General features: G+C 46.2%; 1 protein-coding gene across 4 annotated transcripts in view; it reads left to right on the forward strand.

Moving 5' to 3' along the window:
- The window catches only part of nrxn1b (neurexin 1b), a 159,830-nt gene that overhangs the window by 70,960 nt on the left and 70,148 nt on the right, over window positions 1-18,722 (forward strand). Inside the window, exon 1 of one of the 4 annotated variants that reach the window (XM_058795410.1) lies at window positions 18,121-18,143. The exons of the other annotated variants lie outside the window; for them this stretch is intronic. The gene's annotated coding sequence lies outside the window, so the exon portion shown is untranslated. Of the gene's footprint in view, window positions 1-18,120; window positions 18,144-18,722 lie in introns of those variants that run through there. 4 annotated transcript variants of the gene reach the window in all.

Here is an 18,722-nt window from a genome sequence, read left to right on the forward strand (position 1 = left end):
TCTACTTCACATTAACTTCACACTCACACACACACACGTGTACACATACACTTATGAACTGGTGTGACTGTAACACAGCAAATATCTAAAATAAAAGCAATAATTAAACTACAATGCAGTAAAAAAAAAAAAAATGGACAGCAAGGAAGGGGTAACACTCTGAAGCATCAAGAGTGCAAAACAGACATGTCCACTCACACACACACATAAACATACACTCACACACACATACACAAACATTCAAATGAATTGGTATGGTTATAACCATATAGCTATAACAACTCAGAAAACTGAATAAGAGGTTGAAATCAGATCGGACCCAGAAGGATTAAGCTCTGATAAAACATTCCTGTTAATTTTTGTATTTCAATTGCAATTGCAGATGCTTTTCTTATTTTACTCCCAATAGATGGCACTAATCTGGCTTCAAAAATTGGAATTGTATTATTTTCAATCGGAACATTTTATCATAATTATTGCATAAATATTAATTAGTACCATGAAATTCACTCAAAATACAAAATAAATAGAAAAAAATATTATTAAACAAAAATATGTTACATTGATTTTACTGGGGGGAAAAAAAGTTGAATTTTAGGTGTCCATGAAGATCACAAGTGTGACTCCCAAATAAGGAGCACCAGAGGGTTAAAACAGGGACAGTTCTAGGATTTCATTTGGACAGACCATACAGTATCACCAAATGTCAAAACATATTATACCTCTAAACAAATAATTTGTCGGAATGATAGACATTAAGGATTGAAAGTCATGAGCATTGTCATTAAACAGTAGAGCGTGGCATATTCATAGGTCATGGGTTTGAGTCACAGGAAAAGCAAGAATTAAAAATTACAAACTGTGTGCACTGAATGTAACTCACTTTGGATAAAAACATCTGCAAAATAGAGAAGTAAAGATTGATCAATTATTTGCTGTTAAACATCAAATTTTACCACTAAACTATATATTTTTAAGAATATTGTAATGGTACAGTATGTTAATAAAGAGTCCCTTACATGTACATAAGGGATTGAATAATTAAACTGAATAATTGATAACAGGTAGTTATATTTTTTGCCTTATGAGAAAGGCAAACATATTCAACACCATTGTCGCATTTTTTAAAGACTGAATGTTTTCTTAGCTCCCGATTTCCTTAAAGAGATGGTTGATAGTGATTTCACTTTTTTAACTTTAGTTAGAGTGTAATGTTGCTGTTTGAGCATAAACAATATCTGCAAAGTTACGATGCTGAAAGTTCAATGCAAACGGAGATATTGTCTTTGAAAATTATGTAAGTTTAATACCTACAAATTTGGCTTGTAGGGACTACAACGAGCTTCTTCCCGGGTTGATCAGATCATCAGCTCCATCAAAGAACTGTGCTCAAATTATACACTTTATGTCTATAGACAGTGAGATTTTTTCACATAGCTACGAGAAGGACATGTATGCGGTTTCCATGACAGCGAGCAATACTTGCTGGCAAACACTTCATACTGTTACAAATTATAAAATTACTTTTTTTGTTTGTTTTTTTTCAAAATGCTTACACACAGTTTTTGAAATTATGGCTCTATTTCTAAAAACTCTACACACAAAACCACAAAACACACACATCGGACTACATGGCATTCCAGGATGTATTCAGCAAACAGGCAGCCACGAAGTTACCACCGCATCGGCCATGGGATTGTGCCATTGACCTGCTGCCTGGAGCTATACTCCCCAAGGGTCGAGTATACCCCCTGTCCATCCTGGAGCGCAAGGCGATGGAGGATTACATTAAGGAGGCTCTCCAACAGCAATTAATTCATCCTTCCACCTCTCCTGCGGCCTCAAGCTTCTTCTTTGTGGGCAAGAAGGACGGAGGCTTGCGGCCCTGCATCGATTACCGGACCCTCAATGATCACACTGTCAAGCTCCCCTATCCTCTTCCCCTGGTCCCAGCCGCCCTCGAGGAACTCCGTGGGGCCCGCATCTTCTCGAAGCTGGACCTGCGGAGCGCCTATAGCCTCGTTCGTATCCGGGAGGGTGACGATTGGAAGACGGCGTTCATTACCCCCTCAGGCCACTACGAATATCGGATCATGCCGTATGGCCTTTCCAACTCGCCGTCCGTCTTTCAGGGGTTTATGAACGAGGTGTTCCGGGAGTTCCTCCACCGATTTGTCATCGTGTACATAGATGATATCTTGATCTTCTCCCGGAATTTGGCCGAACATCGCCAGCACGTGACGCAGGTCCTACACCAACTCAGGAAACACCACCTCTACCTGAAGCTTGAGAAGTGCGAGTTCCACCGCCCCACGATTCAGTTCCTCGGCTACATCCTCAGTGCGGATGGGATCCAGTTGGACCAGGGGAAGGCCATCCAAGCCATCCGGGACTGGCCCCAGCCTCAATCTGTTAAGGAACTTCAACGATTCCTCGGCTTCGCAAATTTCTACCGGAGGTTCATTCTGAACTTCAGTTTCTTCTCAGCCCCCCTCACTTCCATGCTCCGGCAGAAACCCAAGTCTCTGTCCTGGAACTCCGAAGCTCGAGCCGCCTACAAGAAGCTCCAGGAGGCATTTTGCCTGGAATATCTGGAATATCTCCGAAGTACTAAGAGGTTGAACCCCCGGCAGGCTCGCTGGGCCCTCTTCTTCACCCGGTTCCAGTTTACGATCACGTATCGACCTGGAGATAAGAATGTCAAGGCGGATTCCCTCTCGCGCCTCCATGGCCCCGACGAACCATCAACACCTGAACCCATACTCCCTCCAGCCGTCCTTGTGAGCCCCATTCGGTGGGCCCTGGACGAACAGATTCGCCTCGCTTCCATCACTGAACCCGCTCCGCTGGGAGGCCCAGAGGGTAAGACCTACGTGCCCACATCCTTGAGAACTACCCTTCTGGGCTACCTTCATGCTTCTGGACACCCAGGCAGCCAGCGTACTCTCTCGCTCCTCCAAGCTCGGTACTGGTGGCCCCGGATGGCCCGGGATGTCTCCCAGTACGTTCGAGGATGCTCAGTCTGTGCCATCTCCAAAACTCCCCGTCACTTACCCACCGGAAAGTTAGTACCATTACCCGTTCCACGCCGCCCCTGGTCCCACGTCAACCGCTTCCTCCCATGGGCCGAGTATGCACAAAACTCCCTAAAGCAAACCACCACCGGCCTCACCCCTTTTCAGTGCATACTCGGCTACCAACCCCCTCTGTTTCCCTGGACAGAGTTTCACCACAACCACCCTGACCGTCCCGCACCCAGAGGCCGTGGCCGACCTCGTCGCCGTAATAGGGCTTCAGGAGCCGCCCCTGGAGGGGGGGGGTACTGTCAGAGAGACACCTCAGTCACCGCAGTCTCCACTAACTACACTCACCAGATCCCAATCCCCGGATTACTAATCACCGCCACCTGTCAACACTCATCAACAGCACTATATCCCTGCACTCCTCCCGTTCACTCACTGTCTGGTCTCAAACTTACCGTGTTGACTAACCTGACCCACTTACCTGTTTGATCTACTTACCAGTTGTTCCTGTGTTCCTCTCCCTGCTCTCCACCGCTCCAGCTCTCCACCGTCTCCAAGCGCCGCTGTTCCTCCCGGATCCCCTGGAAATAGGAAAAGGACATTAACCCTCAGTTAAGGCCCCATTGGCATCCCTATTCCCCACCTGCTTACATGGACCTTCCGCTCATCTCCTTACCCCTCTGCATATTGTCAATAAACCCGTTCACGTTACTGCACTTACCTCTGTGTCCTGTGTCTATCTGCTGACACACACACAACATGCAAAACGTCACGCACATCTTGCAAAAGCAAACACTTCTGTGAAAACTATTTTAACTCTTCTAAAAATTTTATTTTTGCATAGTAACGTCTCGGTTACGTATGTAACCCTCGTTCCCTGAAGAAGGGAACGGAGACGTCATGTCGGATGACCGACGGATTGGGATCTCGCCAGAGAGACCAATCCGCCAGTGTAACTAAGCGAGCCAATGGACATTGGCATGCGATCGTGCATCCAGCTGCCGCTGATCACAGCGTGAGTATAAGAGGCAGCGGGTGCACCGCGATAATTCATGCTTTCGCTGAGGAGCCGAGCGGTGACCCGGCCGCTCAGCGGTGGTACAGCGACTGTGGCGATGTGGCGTGGCGTCTCCGTTCCTTCTTCAGGGAGCGAGGGTTACCTCGTAACCGAGGCGTTCCCTTTCAGTCGGTCACTCCGAGTCACGTCGGATGACCGGCAATTGGGATCCCTACCAAAACGCCACAGGAGCTGCCCTTCCAGTGCCCTGTGTAGACCTCTTGATCCTTCCTATAAGGCAGACGATAGGACCGGGCTCTATACAGAGAAGGTCAACTACTGTTGTTCCTTGGACAACCCAGACAGTAGGACTTGGAACACTGGGAAGCATGCCCTTCCGTTTGGAAGAGGCACACTGCGAGTCACCTCCTCCCAGAGGGGTTAAGTGGCATTTAGACATGTGAAGTAACCCCGTGAGGGCCCTATTGCACATGGAAGTCTCTGAGATGGCACAGGCTGCATCACTAGAGATGGCAGAACGTGGTCTGCCAGGGGAAACATGGCTCTAATAAGCATACCGTGGAATACACATATGGGATCGGCAGGGTCTCTCATATGGGCACTAGCCTCACATCAGATTTCAAGAATTCATTGGCTGAAAGGCCTGGCGCGGACGCTCCGCCACGTCCGGACGCCGGAGTGCTGGAGGACTCGACAGGGTTTGCCTGGTTAAGGAACTCTCTGGAGAATTAGGCGAAAGAACGCCGCAAGCCGACTCTGAGCCGGGCCTCTCAATGCCACTACCCGTTTGAGGTGAGAACACAGGAGGAAACCGGTTCGACACGCAGGCTATAAAACCTAGCGAACGTGTTAGGAGTCGCCCAACCCGCAGCTCTACAGATGTCTGCTAGCGAGGCACCACGAGCCAGCGCCCAGGACGATGCGACACCCCTAGTGGAGTGAGCACGCAACCTGAGCGGGTAGGGCACACCTTGTGCTTCATAGGCCAAGGTGATGGCATCCACTATCCAGTGGGCCATCCTCTGCTTGGAGACAGCCTTCCCCTTCTGCTGTCCTCCGTAACAGACAAAGAGCTGTTCTGAGGTCCTGAAGCTCTGAGTTCTATCCACGTACTGTCGCAGTGCGCGTACAGGACAGAGCAAAGCTAGGGCTGGGTCTGCCTCCTCCAGGGGCAGCGCTTGCAGGTTCACTACCTGGTCCCTGAAGGGAGTGGTAGGAACCTTGGGCACATAGCCGGGCCGGGGCCTCAGTGTTGCACTGGAGTCAGCCGGCCCAAACTCAAGGCACGATTCGTCGACCGAAAATGCCTGCAGGTCCCCCACCCTCTTGATCGAGGCCAACGCAGTCAGGAGCAGGGTTTTCATAGAGAAACTTCAACTCAACTGACTGCAAAGGCTCGAAGGGGGCAGTTTGTAGGGCTCTTAGCACCAATGCCAAATCCCAAGAGGGTAGGGAGGGAGGCCTAGGCGGGTTTAACCTCCTGGCCCCCCTAAGAAACCTGATAACCAGATCGTGCTTCCCACCGACCTCCCTCTACGGGTCGTGGTGAGCGGAAATAGCAGCAACATAAACCTTAAGGGTGGAGGGGACAACCTACGCTCCAACCCTTGTTGCAAAAGGAAAGCACGGCTCTGATCGAACATCTCCGGGGGTCCTCACGGTGAGAGGAACACCATTCGACGAACAGGTTCCACTTCAGCGCATAGGCCCTTCTTGTGGACGGTGCTCGTGCTGAAGCAATAGTGAGAGCTACCTCCTGGGGCAGATCACCTAGAACCTCCGCGTCCCGTCCAGGGACCACACATGGAGTTTCCACAAGTCTGGACGCGGGTGCCAGAGGGTGCCCCGTCTCTGAGAAAGCAGATCCTTCCTCAGAGGAATCGGCCAGGGAGGGGCTGTCGCGAGGAGCATGAGTTCCGGGAACCAGGTCCTGTTGGACCAATATGGAGCCACTAACAAGACCTGCTCCTCGTCCTCCCTGATCTTGCACAGTGTCTGTGCTAGCAGGCTCACTGGGGGGAACGCATATTTGCGCAGGCCCAGGGGCCAGCTGTGTGCCAGTGCATCCGTGCCGAGCGTTGCCTCGGACAGGGAATAGAACCACTGGCAGTGGGTGGTTTCTGGAGACGCGAACAGGTCTACCTGAGCAACTCCAAACCGACTCCAAATGAGCTGGACCGCCTGGGGATGGAGTCTCCACTCCCCAGGAAGTGCCGCTCGAGACAGCTCGTCGGCCGCCTGATTGAACACTCCTGGGATGTGGATGGCATGAAGGGACCTCAGATGCTTCTGACTCCAGAGGAGGAGGTGGCGGGCGAGTTGCGACATGCGACGGGAGCGTAAACCGCCTTGCCGGTTGATATACGCAACGGTCGCAGTGTTGTCCGTACGGACCAGAACGTCCTTGCCCCGAAGGCGCCCTCTGAGGCGGCTCAAGGCAAGGCGTACTGCCAGCAACTCGAGGCAATTGATATGCCAACGCAGTTGGGGACCCGTCCACACCCCTGACACTGCGTGCCCGTTGTGCGTGGCTCCCCAGCCGGTGGCCGAGGCATCCGTGAATACCACAGCATGCCTGGATACCTGCTCCAGGGGCACTCCTGCCCGAAGGAGCGAGGATCTGTCCACGGGCTGAAGGTTCTGCGGCAGGCGGTGTAATCTGAACCCGGTGAGTACCGCGTTTCCACGCCCACCTCGGGACTCGGCCATGGAGCCAGTGCTGAAGCGGTCTCATATGGAGCAGACCGGCGGAACTATCGCCGCAGCTGCAGCCATATGCCCCAGGAGCCTCTGAAAGAGTTTCAGTGGGACCGCCGTCCTGCCTGATAAAGTCTTGAGGCAGTTCAGCACCGACTGAGCACGTTCCTGGGTGAGGCGTGCTGTCTGGTTGACGAATCCAACTCCATGCCGAGAAAAGAGATACTCTGCGTTGGCACGAGTTTGCTCTTTTCCCAGTTGACCGAAGACCCAACTGGCTGAGGTGCCTGAGCACCAGGTCCCTGTGTGCGCACAACTGCTCTCGAGACTGTGCAAGTATGAGCCAGTCGTCGAGGTAGTTGAGGATCGCACACCCGTTCTCTCAGGGGAACAAGGCCACCAACCTTGGTGAAGACGCGAGGCGAAAGGGACAGCCGAAGGGCAGGACCTTGTACTGATATGCCCGACCCTCGAGCGCAAATCGCAGGAATGGCCTGTGTCGCGGGAGAATCGAGACATGAAAGTACGCGTCCTTCAGGTCGATCGCTGCAAACCAATCTAGGGACGGACGCACCCAAAGATGCGTTTCTGCTTCAACATCTTGAACGGCATCTTGTGAAGTGCACGGTTCAAAACTTCGCAGATCCAAGATCGGTCGTAACCCACCGCTTTTCTTGGGCACAATGAAGTAAGGGCTGTAAAACCCGACCTCATATCGGCTGAAGGGACCGGCTCTATCGCGTCGCTTCGCCAGCAGGACTGCAATTTCCGCACGCAAGACAGGGGCATCGGCGGCCTTGACTGAAGTGAACCGGATGCCCCGAACCTGGGGACGCCGGGCGAACTGAATCGCGTGGCCGAGTCTGATGGTCCGCAGGAGCCACCGAGACGGACTGGGAGCGCTATCCAGGCTCCGAGAGACCGTGCCAGCGGAACCAACGAGGCCACCGACATACCCGCGGTGGGGCAGCGAGGTGGAACACAGGGACCCGGCCCGGAGCCTGTGACGGCTTGGCCTGTGATGGCAGGGGGCAGGGTCTGGGTGTGCAGTGTAACACTCACCTGATTCCTCCTCGTGAGGGAGGAAACACAGGAACCCGGCTTGAGGCTTGTGACAGCCTGGTGTGTGACGACTTGAAGCGGGGACTCGAGTGCTACCGCCCTTACCTGGTTCCACAAATGGGCAGGAGGGGTGCTCTTGGGCAACCCACTGCTGCCTGCTGGCGAGAGAGGAGAAGGGAAGTGATCCCGTGATGCACGGTTCACCACTCTCCTCCTCTTGAGACCCAGAGATTGAGAAAACTGCTCTTTTACTGATGTTTTGGGAACAAAAACAAAACGAAACAAAAGATTCTCCGCCCGGCCCTCCTCCGGGGGAGGGAGTGGTGCGGTCACCATCTCCCGACAAGCAGTCTCCACCATCTCCGGGTCGCCCGTCTCAGGGCCTCTTGCACTTGCGCTTGCCGCCAGGTTTGGCGGGGGCCTGGACGGGCTGGGCGTCCTGCCTGCGACCGGCTCCACGCCGCTGCCTGGTGGAAGGCTGCTGCGGCTGCGCGGGAGCGGGGGCAGCCGCAGGGGGGCGCCCACGGCGACGAGCAGGCTGAGGGGCTGCAGCCGGAGTGGAAGCAGCAGGTCGGCGCATGATGTGTTTGATCGCCTCAGTCTGCTTCTGGGCTGCCGAGAACTGCTGGGCAAAGCTCTCGACAGCGTCGCCAAAAAGGCCGGTCTGCGACACGGGAGCATTCAGGAACTGTACCTTCTCCTGCTCCTTCATGTCAGCAAGACACAGCCAGAGATGGCGCTCCTGGACCACTAGCGTGGACATCGCACGACCCAGAGACTGTGCGGTCACCTTCGTCGCTCGAAGCGCGAGGTCCGTCGCAGCACGCAGCTCATGTAGAACCGCCAGGTCGTGACCACCCTCGTGCAGGTCTTTCAGGGCTTTGGCCTGGTGGACCTGCAGTAACGCCGTGGCGTGAAGGGCAGAAGCCGCCTCCCACAGGCTCTATAAGCACTGCCAGTTAGACCTGACGAATACTTACAGGCCCGCGAGAGACACGGGTCACCCGCAGAGTGGTAGCGGCTGTTGGACATAGTTGCATGGCCACAGACCGCTCCACTGAGGATGCCCGCATACCCCAAAGCGGCCCCACCATCGAGGGTGGTGAGGCGGAGGAGCCACAAGATTTGTTTCGGGCAGTAAAGGTGCCTTCCACGATCTTGTAAGCTCCTCATGCACTTCCGGAAAAAATGGCACCGGAGGGCGCTGAGAACCAGCGCGACCCCCACCGGCTCACTCGTCCAGCCTCGAAGGATCGGGACGGTGGAGGATTCCACACGAGCCCGACATTCTCGGCGGCCCGGAAAGCATAGCCGTCATCTCTGGGTCTGGCTCGGACAACGCTACCACACCCGAAGGGGCAACGCAGCCGAGTCGTCATCCCCAGAGGGCGACTCGCTCTCCGATGCAGCGACAGACATCTGGTCGTCAGGGGAGCACCGAAGAAAACAGGCGGTATACCCGCTCTGCAGAGGTCCCAGCCCGCTCCAACGGCAACCCCACCGGCTGCGGGCGCCTGAGGGTGAGGAACTCCTCTTGGGGAAGCCCTCACTGTCACCCTCAGATCACCTCTGACTCCACCGGATACAGCGCCGCCCGGGAACGAACGCTGGATCGCGGCAGAGGACTCCGCCATGTTTGACATAGCGAGTCTATTATGCAACTCGAGATGGTCATGTCCCCACAAGAAGAACATGGACCATCCACGAAAGCTTCCTCAGCGTGCTGAATGCCCAGACACGTGAGGCAGCAATCGTGACCGTCCTGAGGCGCCAGGAAACGACCACACCCAGAAACGCACGGGTGATAAGACATCTTTAAAAAGGCGTGATCACCCGTGTTGCTCTTTAGAGAAATTTGCTCTTTATTAAGTGCTGAAGCACGCGGGGAGCTGGCCACCACACACTCCGAGTGTGACTGTCTTCACGGGAATCGACCTCTTCTCCCGTGAGACCGCGACCACCGCTGCTGCGCTGTAACGCCCGCACTCGCTCGCTCTTCTCACTCGCTGGATAGGAGAGCAGCAGTGATTCACCGCCGCTCGGCTCCGAAGCGAAAGGATGAATTAATGCGGTGCACCCGCTGCCTCTTATACTCACGCTGTGATCAGCGGCAGCTGGATGCAATGATCGCATGCCAATGTCCATTGGCTCGTTTAGTTACACTCGAAGTGGATTGGTCTCTCTGGCGAGATCCCAATTCGTCGGTCATCCGACGTGACTCGGAGTGACCGACTGAAAGGGAACTCTACACACAAACATAAAATAATTAGCCACATACATACCAAACTACACACAGATGTGAAAAAATGTAAAGCACTACTCTCCTGTGTCTTTTGCTTGTTCAGAGTGCAGTGAAGAACAGGAGTTTGTCATAGTACTCACACATACTGTACATGCATATGCACATATACAAGGTATATACAGTATGTATGACTGATGAAATTTAAACAGTTATGCAACTGAACTAAATCAATACTCAACTGACTTGAGCTGTAGAATGACACTTGTTAGAGCTGCTTTACAGCAGAATGCAAATTCGATACTATTGTGAAGCTGCTGTGAAACAAATCTATATTATATAAAGCACTTTAGAAATATAGACAAATAGATTATATATATATATATATATATATATATATATATATATGTACTGAATATGCATATAAAATAGTGTGTACACACACACACACACACACACATATACATATATATATATATATATATATATATATATTTATATATATATATATATTAGGGCTGTCAATCAATTAAAATATTTAATCGCAATTAATTGCATGATTGTCATGAGTTAACTCGTGATTAATCACAACTTAATCGCACATTTTTATCTGTTCTAAATGTACCTTAAATTAATACTTTTCATGTTTTTAATACTCTAATCAACACGGGCAATGACAGATATGGATGCTTTATGCAATATATGTTTATTATTAGTGAAACCATAGTTAACAGAGCATGAAGACTAGGCATGTTTCAAAGATCATAGATGTTTTTCAAATAACTTGTTCATGTCTATTAGACATGAAAAAAGAACAGAAATACCAGGTTCCCATCACTTCTCTTTCTTTGTACTGAGCAATTTACTTACAATTTACATTTATTATTTATTATTACATTGGTTTGCCTGTCTGTGCCCACATACTGTATTTTGATGCAGCAAAAATTCTCAATAAAACTGCTTTCATTGATATATTTTACTGTTTCTGTTGTCAGAAAATGAAATGAATATGAAAAAGTGACTAAAACGCGACCTGTTAATACTACATAACCATTTCTCCCAAGATGTTAATCTGCACAAGAATCCCGATTTATTTATAAATTTATAATCGAGCCGTCATCTGATGAAATCAAATAGACATAAAGACAATAGCTGTGCTGTGATTTCGGCTATACTTGCATGTAAAATTATAGAAGCAACATGAGATCTGTTTTAACTGAAAGCTCCTCTCTGCCGCTCACTGTACAGATCAGACACAGAGAGAGGTGTGTGCGCTGCGGGAAAGAGAGACCTCGTGCTCGTGCGGCAGTACCTGCGAGTCTCAGAAACTAAATAAGGTTTGTCCAAGAAGCCGCAAGATTGGTCGCTAGGTGCTTTTTTGAATAAAATAAAAAATAAAAAAAAGTCGCTGAAGGGGTCTGAAAAGTCGCTAAGTTGGCAACATTGTGCATCTCCATTTCTCCAACTACGGGTTAAGTCACAGGTCAAACAGAAAATGTGCGCTGCATTAATCGCACGTTAATAAAATTAGTGCTCTTAACCCATAAGAACCCACAGTAACGCGAGTGTCACAAACACTGGTGATTATCTGAAAAGGTCTTTTTAAAGCATTATCCCTCACTTTCAACTCAGGAAGTCCCTAAGTGATATATAATGAACATCCAGGTTCAGTCATGTGACAATGTGCGCATTTTTGTTTGCCATGGCAACATTTCCAAAATGGCGTCCTGTCTGGTTAGCATATGTTGCAGTATCAGCAATTTTTTAAATGCTTGTTTTTGTTACTAAAGGTATGTTTCAACCCATGAAACAATTATGTTTTAATAACATATCCTAGATTACTCTTAACCTGATTTTAATTCATTTCTTGAACAAATTGATATAAAACAAGTTACAAAGATATTGTGCTGACACATATGTCACATCAGGCTCTTAACCTTATAAAAGTAGCTGGAATTTTGAATTTCTTTTAGTTTTCATTTTATTCAAATTTAAAAAATGTCCCAACATTTCCGGAATTCGGGTTATATGATTAGGCAGTAGTCTTAGCAGCAGTCGTGAGGAAAAGTAAGTCAGATGGGTTATTGAGAACTTGATTTTCGGAATAGTACATCTGGGACCACACTGCACTGACCTTTTCTGTATATTACTGTAAAATGAAAGCTTTGCAAACGAATTGTCCGGCTTTTTTCTAAAGCTGAGTAAGCTTTCTCTGCTCCTCTCCTGTCCTTCAGACTTTTGGGTGAGCACTGCTCCTAGACCAATGTCAATGGCAACCGTCTGTACATGAAAAGGTTTAGTGAAATCAGGCGATACCAGTACGGGTGCTTGTACCAGATCTTGCTTGAGAATGTCAAATGCCTGTTAGCACTGGTCAGTCCAAGACCAAATGATGCTCTTTTTTTAGAGAGTGCTAGGGAGCAGCTTTCTCTGAAAACCCGGGATTGAACCGGTGATACCAGCCTGCTAGGCCCAAAAATGTTTGCATAGTTTTTGACAGTATGAGATATTGGAAAAGACTTTACTGCAGCGACCTTGGTTGGGTCTGTGGTTACTCCTTTTCCGAAACTATATGAATGAGGAACCTTGTAGAAATCTCAATGATGTTGCATTTCTTTAGGTTAAGAGTGAGACCAGCTTTATGCAGACATGTGAGAACTTGATAAAGATGTTGTAGATGTTCAGAGATGGATTTGGAATACACAACAATATCGCGAATATACACAATGCAACATTTTTTTACAACTTCTGGTAGCACATGTTCCATTAGCCTCTGAAATGATGCGGCAGCATTTTTCAGTCAAAAAGGAAGACACAGGAATTCATATAACCCTGTTGACGATACAAACACTGTCTTCTGGAAACTGTATGGTTCCCTTTCTAGCTGCCAATAACTACCTTTATGGTCGGGAGTGCTTAAGATTATAGCTTCATGCAATGACTCCAGGATATCTTGAATTTGGAGCATTTGATAGGCATCTAGTTGAGTTTAGACCTCTGTAATCAACGCAGAATTGCCATCCTTTTTCGGGACTACAACTACAGGAGAAGCGCACAGAGCGGTAGATGGTTAAATCACTAACTTTATTAGAAGCTCTTGCACTTCTGGCTCAATAAACTATTGCTTTTTCCATGGAAAGCTTGTATGCATGCCACCGCACTGGTACCCCATTTGTAGTTATGATACGGTGCTACACAATCTCCTGGGTAGACACTGACGGCCACCTTAACAACAATTCCTCCTATTGTTTTCTAACATGTGTTTCAGTGTCTGCTGCTTGGGCGAGTTGTTGTATTTGTTCTCTGGATTCATTATTGAAACCCAGAGAAGTTATTGCAAGGTAAAAGTGCAGTGAAGGGTACACATTGTGGTGAAGGAAAAGAGTTTGCTTCCTCATATCCTTCTTCAGTGGGCAAGCTGTAATGTGCTCTGCTAAAGTCTAGTATCATCCTGCTCTTAAGTGGAAAAACAATGCCTAGTATAACTTGCACGGTCAGGTCAATATCTCACATAATGTAAATTGTCAAAGGCACTGCTTGTTCTTACATTTCACATTTCCAATTCAGCTTCCCAACTGCAGTTTGATTTTGTCCATTTGGTAACAGAAAATATTGCTCTTAGGTTGATTGTTATAGTTCTTGCCGGCATAACTGTTTCCACAAGGACTCTTGTATCAACAAGAAGGTATTTCCTGTATAAATTATGGAGATGACATACCTGCCTTGTAGGACTATTGGAATGGTGTTGTTCTTGTAATTTTTTTATTGTACTGGATGCTGACAGGCTTGCACCACTTGATTACTTGCATATGGTGGGTTTTGCTGATGTTCAGGGACAGCTATTTTCTTCCTCTGCTCCTCACTGGTAGCCTGACATCAGTACCTCTTAGACTCGTTTTGTGATAGACAAGCTTTATGTGAGGGAGTGACAATGGCCATGGATATTTAGTGATTCACACCTGAGAGACAAAGGGCCGTCCCCTAATGGCCCATCAGTGTGACTGTTACTTTGAGGCAGGTAAGAGAGAATATGAGGAGATTGTAAAAAGTAGATTTTTTTATTTTTTATTATTTGTATTTTATTTACAACACAGTATAATCAAAACATACATAATGAAGGTCAAATACACATTATTGTGCACACTGATCTAACCACAGAGATGTGAACAGACTTTGAGTCATTCTTGAAAACAGATCTGTTCAACAAGTGAAACAAGTTAACCATACCTGATAGTTAAGTGTTTGCTGCTTCTTTCCATGGATTCAAGAAAAAAACATTATCAGTAGTCAAAGAGCTTGTTTTACCATAGAATATCAGTGTAGTTGAATATCTGATGTTGATACAGCTCTCTCAGAGGAAAACAGAGACTCAAGTGAAAGTCAGCAGGATTCATCTGTGGTGCAGGTATCTGATCACTAAAAAACAACCAACCAAAAAAAACTTTAAAAAACCCCCCAAAAAACATTTGTGATCATGTTAATATCAGGAGCATCTGTATAGGTATATATAGATTTTGTAGTCACAGACTCACGCATACTTTGTACTATCGTAAAAAGGGACATTTTATATCTGAGTAACTAATTATTATTGTTTAGCACATTATAAAAATCAACTTTTGAACAGAGGAGGCTATTAATAATAAACATGGTCTAAACATAGACTCGTAGCATTCATGCATTCACAGCGTACACTCAGAGGCGTCATGTCCATTCAAAGTGGTGATAGCCCATTCAGATTTTTGAGCAGTGTATTTTGAATGCAGCTTCCAAAAGACAAAAAATAGCCAAATAATATTTTCTATATTTGATCCATCACACCAGCGTGATTAAATCGTTCAGCACGTCATATTATAAGCTGCTAAATTCAAATCCGCGTTCGCTGGCTGGCGCTGAGCCAGAGACAGACGCATTTTTACAGCACTGCACATTATAACCAATCACACACAATGCTGTTGAGCGTATGAATGCAATGACCAATCAGAGGTGTTCAGATTAATCAATCATCGTTAAAATACCTGTGTTTTCTTCACTCACTGCTGATTGAATACCTCTTTCTGGCGAATTCCCTCATTAGAAAAAAACGAATTGCAGATGTGTGCATGAATCTGTAAGTAAGATATTCATTTAACAGTGTAAACAGCTTCAGTGATTTTAATGGGAGTTTTGAGAGTGCTTGAACTCTAGACAGTCAGTGAAAATGTTATTTGATAATGAAAATGTTCTTTGCTCTCTTTCTGAACAATGAAAGTATTATGATAAGCAGAACCTGATTTTACCAAGTGCGACATGTTCCTGGATCAACATCTTTGTTGACCCTGGAACAACATTGTGATTAACCAATCAGATTTGAAGAACATAGTTTTTCTAAAGTTTAGGCTTACAAGCAATGTTTGGTGCTTGTACATAAGTGTCATTAATCTATCATTTGCTCTGATTTTAGGGATTACTCATGGTTAAGGTTAGGTTTAGGTGTAGGGATTTGGTCAAGATTACATTTTTGGATTACAATGTTGTTCCAGGATCAACAAAATATGTTGACCTAGGAACACATCGAATTCAGCAAAATCAGGATGATAAGTGATGATATGATAAGTAGCCTAACTTACAATGTTTTTATTCACATTAACTTTCAATTTTAAATTCACATTAACTATAAAGTCAGTCATATTAAAAATATGTTATGGCATGACACCCATATCTGTTACTTAAGTAAACAGACAGGTTTTTATGCATAGTTAATAGACTACATTATTAGGCTACTTTGACCATCGCCCACTGTAGATCAACTAACAGGGTGAGAATCAATATATTTCATGATATAGTTAACTATATATATATATACAGGTGCAGCTCAATAAATTAGAATGTTGTGGAAGAGTTTATTTATTTCAGTAATTCAACTCAAATTGTGAAACTTGTGTATTAAATAAATTCAATGCACACAGACTGAAGTAGTTTAAGTCTTTGGTTCTTTTAATCGTGATGATTTTGGCTCACATTTAACAAAAACCCACCAATTCACTATCTCAACAAATTAGAATATGGTGACATGCCAATCAGCTAATCAACTCAAAACACCTGCAAAGGTTTCCTGAGCCTTCAAAATGGTCTCTCAGTTTGGTTCACTAGGCTACACAATCATGGGCAAGACTGCTGATCTGACAGTTGTCCAGAAGGCAATCATTGACACCCTTCACAAGGAGGGTAAGCCACAAACATTCATTGCCAAAGAAGCTGGCTGTTCATAGAGTGCTGTATCCAAGCATGTTAACAGAAAATTGAGTGGAAGGAAAAGATGCACAACCAACCGAGAGAACCGCAGCCTTATGAGGATTGTCAAGCAAAATCGATTCAAGAATTTGGGTGAACTTCACAAGGAATGGTCTGAGGCTGGGGTCAAGGCATCAAGAGGCACCACACACAGACGTGTCAAGGAATTTGGCTACAGCTGTGGTATTCCTCTTGTTAAGCCACTCCTGAACCACAGACAACGTCAGAGGCGTCTTACCTGGGCTAAGGAGAAGAAGAACTGGACTGTTGCCCAGTGGTCCAAAGTCCTCTTTTCAGATGAGAGCAAGTTTTGTATTTCATTTGGAAACCAAGGTCCTAGAGTCTGGAGGAAGGGTGGAGAAGCTCATAGCCCAAGTTGCTTGAAGTCCAGTGTTAAGTTTCCACAGTCTGTGATGATTTGGGGTGCAATGTCATCTGCTGGTGTTGGTCCATTGTGTTTTTTGAAAACCAAAGTCACTGCACCCGTTTACCAAGAAATTTTGGAGCACTTCATGCTTCCTTCTGCTAACCAGCTTTTTAAAGATGCTGATTTCATTTTCCAGCAGGATTTGGCACCTGCCCACACTGCCAAAAGCACCAAAAGTTGGTTAAATGACCATGGTGTTGGTGTGCTTGACTGGCCAGCAAACTCACCAGACCTGAACCCCATAGAGAATTTTCAATAATATTGTCAAGAGGAAAATGAGAAACAAGAGACCAAAAAATGCAGATGAGCTGAAGGCCACTGTCAAAGAAACCTGGGCTTCCATACCATCTCAGCAGTGCCACAAATTGATCACCTCCATGCCACGCCGAATTGAGGCAGTAATTAAAGCAAAAGGAGCCCCTACCAAGTATTGAGTGCATATACAGTAAATGAACATACTTTCCAGAAGGCCAACAATTCACTAAAAATGTTTTTTTTTTTTTTTTGAAGTATTCTAATTTGTTGAGATACGTTTGAGAAACGGCCATGAAGTTGGCACAAAAGGAAGCCAAACATATTATTTCTCTGCTTTCTCCTGACTTTTACCCCAGAGGAGCAGTACTCTAGAAAGCCCCCTGGAGCATGGAGGAGGTACTACAGCTTGAAAAACAATGGGTAGTTACAGATTTTGGTCATCAGCTGTCAGAAGATGAACAAATTAGTTCTGTTGTAGTATCCTTTTACCATTTAAGTGGATTTCTCATTAAACATTATTATTATATATAGTCAGTGGCAATCAGCGGTCTCAAAATGACAATATTATTGTTTGTCACATTTATTTCTGGGGCAATATATTGACCAACAAAAAGTACAGTAACAGGCCTAAGTGTATCCTGCTTGCAATGTAATGAGAGCAAGGAGAAACACATGGTTTAAAATACTGCTTTCTTACCAACCTGCTCATGCTAATGATTCTGCCACAAGACACACAACACAAAGGAGAAACAACCTTTTCACACAGAGTGCTTGCTGAAGGCACAGAAGCTAAATCCGGTTATTCTATATAGCTTCCTGGTCTGTATGTCACACATGATGATGTCCCACCAAGCCATTGGACTGATTAAGCACATGCTTCAAGATGCAATCAGACAGAAGCATTCCCATTTGAATTCTGATTGTGCAAAGATGTTACAGTGCCTTGTAAACACATTCAGGTGTTTTTACCCATTTTGTTGTATTACAAACTGGAATTAAATAGACTTTTTCAGGTGTTTATACAATACCCTCCTCGCCCACTTAGTTTTGATGGGCATTCTTTTCTTATCAGGTTTGAACTGGTGCCATATTCTTTAAAATGGACTTAATGGTCCTCAATAGGCTTCCATTCCCCCTCACACACAGCCCCAGGTAAGTGGAGCCTAACATACCATTCATTCTTCAGCTTAATCTCACATTCAAATTAAAACTAGTTTGAATATCTGCAGAGGAACACAATATTTTTGTCATAGTGTCCTTTCAAATGTAGAATCCTTTCATTTCCTATGACAACTGGTCAATGCATTTGTTGGCTGTGTCTTACAAGGTGTTGTTGAAAGTAAAAAATAATGTCGTTGTTTACAATCTTGTTTTGGGCATTTTCAAAATAAAAGTCTTTGCTACTGACTCATGAAAATAGTCTCTTGTTGCCATCTAATGGTGTAACAATGTAACCAAAATTATCAAGGACTACAATAACAACGAACAGTGAATGTAATGGGTGGGTTTTGTAACTGACAGCTCAAACTATGAATCAGTGCAGCTTTAGCGCCACCTGTGAGTACCAATAAAAAAAAAAAAAAAAGACATACCTTGCATCAGGAAGTTTAGTGCGAAGATAAAAGAGTGTTATCTACAGTTTATGTGTACTGATAGAAGTAGGTGTAAATGTTATTTCGTTGTTTAATACATTTGCATATTGTTGCTGGGTGAAGTTAGTGATGGACTGAA

The sequence above is a fragment of the Onychostoma macrolepis genome, chromosome 13, assembly GCF_012432095.1.
Source record: "Onychostoma macrolepis isolate SWU-2019 chromosome 13, ASM1243209v1, whole genome shotgun sequence".
Lineage (NCBI taxonomy): Eukaryota > Metazoa > Chordata > Actinopteri > Cypriniformes > Cyprinidae > Onychostoma > Onychostoma macrolepis.